Genomic DNA, 8,817 nt, shown 5'->3' on the forward strand with positions numbered 1-8,817 from the left:
GTTCTCCGGATCATTGCCTTGCTCATCTTTTACATATAACTGCATGGCTTAACATTGTCATGTTTCCTAGCTCATCTCCGTCTGAGAATAGAATTGCTATCCCTGCTTTTTTCTGAGGTGCTGGGGCATGTAGTATTTTGTTCCATCCTTTGACTTTCAGCCTATGAATGTCTTTATGAGTTAAAAATCACAGTTTTTAAATTTAATTTAATTTTGTTTTTTTGTGGAACCAGAGATCGAACTCAGGCCCTTGCACTTGCCAGGAAAGTGCTTATTCCACTGAGCCATCTCCCCGGCCCCGGCTTTCTTGGTATAGTTCATAACTTATTATGACTTACAACCATGTATTTCCAGTATAATTGTATATTAATCAATATTAGCTGACATTACTTATAAGGTCAGCTACCAAAAGAACTGAAAGATTGTGTGCCTAGGAGGAAGCACACGGGGAAAGAAACATGAAATGATAATAAGGGGTAGGAGATTCAGTGAAGCTTGGCGCAGAAAGAGGGAAAAGAAACTACAAGATGCAGAGCAAGTATTAATCATGTAAATTTAAACTCAACCATTGTGTTCTTATAGGTTAATAGAATTTTGTTTTTCAGCATAGAGGACTAAACCCAGGGCCAAACACCTTTTTTTTTTTTTTTTTCTTTTGAGAAAGAGTCTTCCTAAATTATTGTCCAAGCTGTGCTCATATTTGGAATTTTCTTGCCTTACCCTTTGAGAGTGCTGGAATTTTAAGGGTGTATGTCACCATGCCTGGCTAGATTAACAGACTTTTATTTAAAAAAATTATCAGAATTGGTTTTAAAAAGTTGTATTCTACTAGCAAGAGATACGTCTTAAATAGACAATCACTAGTGTTGTAAGTGAAAACTAGAAGATAGACATGTAACACCAACCAAAGAAAGTTGTATGACTGTTTTAGTAGCAGATGATGTAATCTTTAAGGCAAGAAGCCGTACACCAGATAGAGGGAAATCTCATAGCACTAAAAGAGCCAGTGCAGTTGGAAATATTTAACGTTGACAGAATTAAAAGGAAAACCTGAAAAGTTCACAGTTGTAGTGGGAAATTAGTGCACCTCCTTGTAGAGCACACATAAAGAATGATAAAGAAGACGTCCCATCCTATTTAAGAAGCGCTGCAGCTGCTGAGGCCACAGCCTTTGAATTTACTGGGCTATAAAAAAGGACTCAGGAAATTTGAAGAATTAAAATTATACAGTTCATTTTCTGACCATAGTGACATTAAGCTAGAAATGAACAATAGGTATTTAAATTCCTACATATTTGGAAATGATGTAATATACTTCTAAATAATTCTTAAGTCAAAGAAGAAATCCTAGTGGAATTTATAAAGTATTTTTAAACTGGAGATAATAAAAATATGACGTATCAGATCTTGTGGGCTATAGCTAAAACCCATTATAGTCTTTTTTTTTTGATAACACTTGCTTATATAATTAGAAAAATAAAATGCTTCCCCCATTCACATAATTTACAAGACAACTCATTTGAATGAATTTCTTAAAATTAAGGAGACTATAGGGCTCAAAACCAAGCCCGAGGAAAGTAGGGCCTAGGATAGAAGAGGAGCTGGTGAATGCAGGACATCAGACTATGAGGCACAGGTAAAGGCAGAGAGGCACAGAAAATCCAGGGGATAAAGTTTCGTGGTCAAGGCTGGCCTTCAACTCTAGGACATTCTCCTGCCTCAGCCTCCCAAGTGTGGGGATTACAAGTGTGTACCACCAGTCCCACTGCAACTTTTAAAATGTGAAACATATATTCCTCAATCAGAGGAACCAGTGGTGCTCATTAGAGAATGCTGAGACCGGAATAATAGCAAAAGACACCACCTGTGAGGCGTGTGGTGCAAGGGGATGATGTTTGGGTGGATACTTATGGCTTAGGAACTCCAAATTCTTAGGAGAATTTGGAGGTGGGTCAGGGATCTGTATCCACTGGGAACTGAGGAAATGCCCCAAGCCAACTGACTTAAGGGATATTATAGTCTTAATGCACATGCAATGATTCCCCCATACTGTGGGGAATGGATTCAGGACCCACCCTTGATGAGTACTGAAACTCATGGATGTTCAGGACTCTTATAGAGTGGCATAGTATTTACATGTGAGCTACACACATCCTCTTGTGTGCTTTAAAGTTCATTAGATGACTTATAGTATTGAATGCAATGTAAAAGCCTTGGAAGTGGTTGTTACACTGCATTGTTGTGAGGTAATGGCAAGAAAAAATGTCAATGCTGTATATATTTAGTATTTAAATGTTTTAATTTAATCTTTAAACATTTTTCCTTTGTGATTGATTGAATACTTGGATGCAGAACTGATAGATATAGAGGGCTGACTATAATGGAAAAGAAAAGAGATGGTTACCCTTAAGACTTTAGAATTTATAAGAAACAAAAATATAGAAGGATATAGCAAGGAGCAAAAATGAATGAGACAGAAAGCCAACTTACCATAGAGAAAAATCAATATCATAAAAAATTGGCTCTTTCCAAAGATGTTTTAGTAAAATAAATAGAAGATCTCTCCTTTACTGTTACAGAAAAAAAAAAAATCCAGAAAGTGCCAATTACTAAGACCAGGAGTTAATTAGGGATGTTACTATAGCCTTTCAAGACACAAGCAATTAGCTGCAGCTATAGGCTCATAATACACTCATGGCATTTCAACTACCAGGCTTTTATGCATGCCCAAAGCCCAAAACATCTCCACTTGTTTCAGATGTAACATGTCAGAAACAAAAGTCCCAGTTGTATCCTATTTCCCTGGCCACAAACAGTGGCCAGCCCAGTGGCCTTTTTGTTCAGTGTCTCCCAGGTTGGCAAATGGTACCAACATTTATTAACTTGCTCAAGTAAGAGACTTAGGCTTTTGCCTCTCTGTTGGATACCTCCACTTCTCATCAATCACCCAGCCTTCTTCTCTCCTCTTTTTCTCTGTGTTCCTCTTCACCAGGCCTTTCTATTTCCCTCTTTACCATTGTCTTCAAGCAGCCGCTCATTCAGCAGAGTCCTCTTCATGTGTCACTCAGTGTCCATCTGCACTCTGCATGTGTCTGCTTCCAAACGTTCCATTGCCCAGCTTCTCACCACTTGAGAGTCGGGTGTAAGCTGTGCTGTGGCTGGAAGCTTCCTCCCGGAGCCCTCAGGCTGCGCTCTGAGTGTCTGGACTATTCAAGCTCTTTCTGGGGCAGGGCTCTTATACCGTCCTGCTTCCATCCCTGCAGGACAAGAAGAACAGAAATCACGAAGGTGACTTCCTAACTATGTTCCTCTGGCCCGTGAGCGATCAGTCCTGCCCATGGCTGTGACTGCTTCCTGCGACCTAGTCCATCTGGCTCATGGACACAGCACAGTCCACAGCAGAAGACTAATAATCTGCATGAGAATGCTAAAAAATAGCATAGTAGGAGCTGGGGAGATGGCTCAGTGGAATAAGTGCTTCCTTGGCAAGCGCAAGGGTCTGAGTTCAATCCCCGGTTCCACCAAAAAAAAAAAAAAAAAAAAAAAAAAGCATAGTATTGTATCCACATAAGTTACGCCCATCCTACTTTCTGTCATTTCTAGACTACCAGTGATACCTAATATAATGTAAGTGCTGTGTTACCAGTTGCACCACTATATTCTTTGGGGAGTAAGTACAGGACAGGAGTCTGGATGTTGAGGGTACATGTGATATTTTTCTGAAGCTTTTCAATCCACAAAAGTGAAGGAAGCCACAAGCTTCATGGCTACCTAGCAACAGAAGCACCATTTGTGAAGGAAAAGAGGAGTCAGGCCCTACAGCGACTTGCTAAAGCATGTGAATGCTTTCATGCCCCTCTTGGAGGTATGATGAACTTGAGGCGGTGGGGGACACTGAGGGCTCACAGTAAACTCAGCAATACTTCACTTGTATGTCAGGGTTGTGGGTGATGTACAAGTGTAATATAGTGTAGTTAGAGGTTCCCGGGCCTACAGGTGCTTCAGACTCTTCCTAATTCTGTCTTTCAGATTGTACTTTATAAGTGGAGTAAGTTGGAGAAGTAGAACATGCTCCAGGGATTGATTGAAGCTTCAACCCATGCCTGCCTCCTGTGCTCCCCCTCCAGACCTTGGAAGGGCTCTCTGCTTGGTACTCCCTGTGCTCCAGGCCCTGGGTGGCCTTTCCTTCCTCGCTTCACTCAGTAGCTTCTACTACCTTCTGTCTCCAGCAGGAGCTTAGGCTCAGGGAGGGGCAGGGTAAAGTGTGTGTACTCTGAGTCTTCCTGGGGGTGCTGTATGGTGGCTGTCACCGCCATAAGCTGGCCATATCATGGTGCATTCGATGGACCACTTGTGGGGCCAGCTTCTCACCCATTACCCTCCAGACACCAAGCACTTTGGGGGTAAAAATTGCTCTCCCTGTCTGCTGTGGGCCAATGGTGGAAGAGAGTGACTTAAAGTCACAGCCTTCCGGGGGGCTGGGGAGATGGCCCTGGCAAGCGCAAGGGCCTGAGTTCAATCCCCGGTTCCACCAAAAAAAAAAAAAAAAAAAAAGTCACAACCTTCCAGCTGCTCCTGAGCCGAGGATCTGCTGGGCAGTTCTGGTTTGGGCCAGTCTGACTGATTTCTATTGGGCTTTTGCAGGTATCTGACATCAACTGATAGGTCACCTGGAAGTTCAATGATCCAGTTGGCCACACTTGGTGGCAGAGTTCCAAGAACAGCAAACAAGGACACCTCAGAGTGCCCTGCAAGTGTGTGCTGTGTCACATTTACTACTGTCCCACTGGACAAAGCAGGACATGGGCCAACCCAGATTCCAGGGGTGGAGGAAGAATGCGCCTGTTGAGGAAAGAGGCTGAGGTGCGCATGCAGGGTTGGAGACACAAGCTCATAGCATTTATTTAAGCTTTCTTTAGGCTTCTTTCTCTTTAAAAATCAGCATATATTTTCCCACTTTTAAACTACTACCAAAATTAGTTTAAAAGGTAGCCTCAGTGTATATTTATAGAGTGGTTCTGTGCAAATCTATTTCAGAGCTACACAGAGATTTTCCTGCCTAGACTAGGATCACTGCAGACCTGCTGCCAGACCCCAGATAATCATTAAACCACTCCAGTAACATGCCACTTCATTGGCTTAAGGAGGGGAAAGAATATATAAATCGAGACGTGACATCAGCCTTGTTTCAGATGTTGGAGGTTTTTCTGGGAGTGTGAGCGTGTCCTGTCTTTTTGTACTGTGTGTAGAAACAGTCAAATGAACCCCAGAATGATGGTGTACCTCTCTATAAAGAGCCAAGGGTTCTTTCTCTGTCTCAGAGAATCAGGAACAATTTTAATAGGATTTTGACTCGAGAATGATGTCACATTTAGGGTATGTGGAAGGACCCTGATTGTGGATCTGGAGCTGGGTCTTTTCTGGGTAGCCTACCCCCTGCATGAATCTCGGCCATAGGTTGACAGCCTGCAATCTGGTCTGAAGTCTCCCTGCTGTGCCACTGTCACTGCCCTGAAATTCTGTAATCGCCACCCTTCTGTAATAGCCCTGTAATGCTATCTTCCCACATGGCTCCCTGTTTTGTCCTATGTCCTGAAGTGCCCGAAAATGTCTTGGCCACCAAACCTATGGCCAAGAAGGGAGTGCAGGGGACGTGCTGCCAGGGGATCAGAGTTGACATGAAAATTGTCAGAGTCAGGAAATTCCAGGGCCCTTAAGTCATTTGGGAAGACATTTGACAGGAGAGGCCAAGAGGAGGGATCAGGTTGCCTCCCTGTAAGCAGGAATTGAGGTCAGGGACTGGCTTGCCAGGGAGGGGTCTGAGTCCTTCACTGCAGGGAAAGTTTGGCTATTTCTGTCTAAATCTTTACAGTATAACTGGGCTTAGCTCCACTTGCTGCCTATTCCTATTGTTCATGCATTATTTCAGAAGTTTTTGTTCTGCAGTGTTCACTGACAAGATTGAAGAATTCATTTAGGATACCTATCCATTTTTCTTATAGAAGTGACACCTAAACTGGACGTAGTGACAAACACCTATAATCCTAGTACTCTGAAAGGCTGAGGCCAGAGGATTCCAAGTTTGAGCCCAGCTTGGGTAATCTGATGACTTAGTAAGACTCTGTCTCAAAAGCAAAACAAAACAAACAAAACAACCAAACCCAACAATAAAAACAGCTGAGGATATAGCTTAATGTGAAGGTACTCTGGATTCAACTCCCAATGTCATAAATAAAAACAAACAAAACATGACACCTGATACCAACCCTCCCCACCCAAATATTGAGTATATAAGTCCAATTCTTGTTTCTTGGCTCATGTGATGATTTAAGTATTCATCTTCTGTGTCTCCAGTGCAACAGTAGAGTGTGGCTTGTGTCGTGGAAGGGTGTAGGCAGTGCGTATTGGCCCCACAGGCCACTTGTGCTGGTTAGGTCCCCTCGTATGTACATGCCTCATTCTGTGAGGGCAGCCAATGCTTGCGTTGGCTCCTCTCATAATTGCCCTTCTGTGAGGACCTCTTGTCTGCTTTCCAAGTGACAAGGGACACACACTCAATTTTTTTTTTTTATTTGAGCACAAATGGGGAGGGGCTAGCTGAGCCATTAATTAGTTAATTACCACACTTAGCTTAGGAATTGATGGTAGACTTTCTTTTTCAGGGGGACTTGGGCAGTTTTATGGAGGCTGTTGTGGGAGATCTCTGCTAATGACAGCAAGAGGAAAACTCCCATGAGTTTTGACATTTGACTCAATGGTGTTTTATCTTATTCTGTCTTATATTTGTATGTCATACCCAATGAAACCACCTCTTTAAGGAAAAGAAGCGTTTATGTGTTCCTTGGTACCCTGCCTGTGTCTGACATATAATTTTGCTAAAATAGAGCTATGGAAATGGTAGTTAATGATGCCTGGAATGTGAGGAGAGGGCTGGTGAGACTGGGTAGTTAGGGTAAGGACTGGAGATCATAAGGCTGAGGAGATTATGGGGTTTTTGTTGTTGTTGTGATTTGGGACTGGCCCAGAGCACACTGAGGCAGATGACTGCCAGCGCAGATGGAGTGTCCAGGAAGACCAGACACTCACTTTAGGCTGCTGGGAATAAAACCAGAAGGTATAGAATGGAGACGGTGGGTGAAAGAGCCAGTGGGGGCTACTGCAGACAGGAGAGCACATGTGGCCGTCAGTTCAGCCCTACCCTGGCTGCACAGGAGCTGGGTGGGCCCGGCAGGGACTGAAAGCCTCGCTCAGGCCCTGCTAGTGCTCGCGTCCCCTTTGCCGTCTCCACCTTAGGCCACATACTGGGAGCAAGGTGTACTTCTCAGTGATGATTATGAAATCCTCAGTTTTTTGAGTTGGTTTTTAAAGGTAGACATTTAAAAAATTAAAGTTTAGAAAATTATGACTGAAAAAAATAAAAACAAAGTTAACACATTCAGAAGACACCCCTTGCTGGTCATCTGACTGCTGCTCCGCTGTTTCTCGATCTCCAGTTATTTTGGAATTAAGAGTCTTAACTCACTAACTGAATAGGAGCTAGCCTTACAGCCTGATGGATCAAAGGTGAAGTTATAAATCCTGATGTCCTTATAGTGTTCATCTCAGTCTTCTTTGGCAAGATGTTTCTCCTGTACTTGGGAGTGTAATCGTCGTAAGCAAAACTAAATGCTGCCTGTTGCATGTGCTCTTGAGGTAGGCTATGTCTCCTGAGTCAGTGCCGGAGTAACACTGTCTCTTAGCAAGCGGTTGTGCATCAGGGACTTCCCGCTGGCAGCCTGAAGCTGGCTGTGGGCATTGGGCGGCATGCAGGTGCACTCTGCCTCTGCGCAGGAGGAGCGCTTCCCGCCCCTCGGAGCTCTCTCCCCAGGCTGAGCGTGGGCCACAGCCTCGCGGGGATGACTCAGACCCCTTTGAGGAGCAGCACACTCATCCAACAGCTTTCTTCTCTAGGCCCAGAGGTTTCCGAGGACTGAGGCAAAGGAAAGATTATGACTTCAAGGCTTTCGTTGTTCCATCTTGTAGTCTGGTTATTATTTGTGGGATTAAACATAAGCAGAATATCAAACATCTTAGAGATAACATGGAACAGGTATTTTTCATCAAGTATTGATATGTTGAACTTTAAGTCCCTACAGAATATGATGAAAAAGCATTTAAAAATTAGAATATATTTTAAAAAATAGGCATAAAGAATTATATACTTCTTATGTTTACACATAAGTCCAAAAATCTAACCATATATAACCTTGAAGCAGGACAGTCCCACAGTATTCCTTTTCCTATCTCTTGCCTTCATTCACCACCTACTTCTATTTTTTAAAATTTATTTATTTATTTTATAGGTACAAGCCTCTTTTTTTTTAAGTCAACCGAAAATGGAAATATACTTTTTTTAAACAATATGAACATATTTAATACCACTACACTGAACATGTGGAAATGGTTAACATAATTTTTACATTACATATTACCAGAAATGTTTTAAACATTTTAAAACCACATATATATATATATATATATATATCAAGATAATTATGCTTTTACACATAACCATTCTATCATAACTAAAATAATTTAGAAAGTCAACAGTTATAAAAAAATTATGCTATATGAAGAAACCAGATCACAAAAGAGTTAAAAATACTATAGGATTACAATTGCATACAATTGTAGAAAAAGCAAGTAAATCTATAATAAAAGAAATAAATGAATAGTTTTCCTGGGATGTCATTAAGTGTTGCCTGGAAGGCAAAGAGAAATTAGAAATAGGCATGAGGTAGCTTTCATCCTGATGGCTATGTTCATTATCATGATTAT

At 42.1% G+C, this 8,817-nt stretch overlaps 1 protein-coding gene across 1 annotated transcript in view; it reads left to right on the forward strand.

The window, feature by feature from the left end:
* Positions 1-8,817, forward strand: part of Fhod3 (formin homology 2 domain containing 3) — a 514,361-nt gene that overhangs the window by 51,748 nt on the left and 453,796 nt on the right. The gene's annotated exons all lie outside the window — the stretch shown is intronic.

This window comes from Octodon degus, unplaced genomic scaffold (assembly GCF_000260255.1).
Source record: "Octodon degus isolate 3935 unplaced genomic scaffold, OctDeg1.0 scaffold00003, whole genome shotgun sequence".
Taxonomy (NCBI): Eukaryota; Metazoa; Chordata; class Mammalia; order Rodentia; family Octodontidae; genus Octodon; species Octodon degus.